The sequence below is a fragment of the Procambarus clarkii genome, chromosome 56, assembly GCF_040958095.1.
Source record: "Procambarus clarkii isolate CNS0578487 chromosome 56, FALCON_Pclarkii_2.0, whole genome shotgun sequence".
Classification (NCBI taxonomy): domain Eukaryota; kingdom Metazoa; phylum Arthropoda; class Malacostraca; order Decapoda; family Cambaridae; genus Procambarus; species Procambarus clarkii.
Window position 1 is genome coordinate 12,119,531 of NC_091205.1, and position 922 is coordinate 12,120,452.

Consider the following 922-nt stretch of genomic DNA (forward strand, 5'->3'; position numbering starts at 1 on the left):
TTATTATAAGTGCAGCGCACCATGGACCTGAATACATGTTAGCGCAGAGCACCATGGACCTGTATACATGTTAGCGTAGCGAACCATGGACCTGTATGTAAGCTAGCGCAGCGCACCATGGTCCTGTATACAAGCTAGCGCAGCGCACCACGGTCCTGTATATATGTTAGCGCAGCGCATCATGGACCTGTATACATGTTAGCACAGCGCACTATGGGACTGTAATAAAAATATTCCTAATCCTCAGAGTTCTACAATTCTGATTTGCTAAGACAGGGTCTGGTCCCCGACACCCTGCTGTGTGGGGTGAAGGTGTGACTATCACAGATTATCATCTCTGCATCCCACATGGCTAACTCGCTCCTTAATCATCTTCAGCACCACCCTCTATGTTCCACTTCTTAATTAAATACAAAGTCATCTAAGTTAACTAATTTATAATTTTAAGAAACTAATTTTTTCACTAAACGTCTGAAATTTCTCCGTGTTCCATAAGTATAACGTTTTGAGAGGTTTGAGTTACATTTTAATCGAATTATGGAATTTGCATTAGTTTTATCCTCTCTATCTACCAGACGGAGAGGGCTGAAAAACAATTTAATAAAGAACTGCTCCCGCCAGGGCTCGAACCTGGGACCTTCTGCGTGTAAAGCAGACGTGATAACCACTACACTACGAGAGCCATTGAATCACTTGATGCCTAATGTTTTATACTAGATTTGACTATATTTTTTTAATCGCTGCAGGTTGTATCTTTAACAATAATTTGGAATGTAATACGTTATACTTATATCGAGGTACCACTGATGTCAAACTTCTGACCTTCCCCAAGAAATGCGACCAAGATGCAACCACGCAACAGTTGGCTAACTCCCGGATACCTATATACTGTTAGGTGAACAACAGTGGCATTAGGTGAAAG

At 41.5% G+C, this 922-nt stretch overlaps 1 non-coding gene across 1 annotated transcript; it reads right to left on the reverse strand.

The window, feature by feature from the left end:
* Positions 1 to 609: 609 nt before the first annotated feature.
* TRNAV-UAC (transfer RNA valine (anticodon UAC)) lies at positions 610 to 682 on the reverse strand. The gene has a single exon. It is a non-coding gene; the product is annotated as a tRNA-Val (tRNA).
* Between the last annotated feature and the right edge of the window lie 240 nt (positions 683 to 922).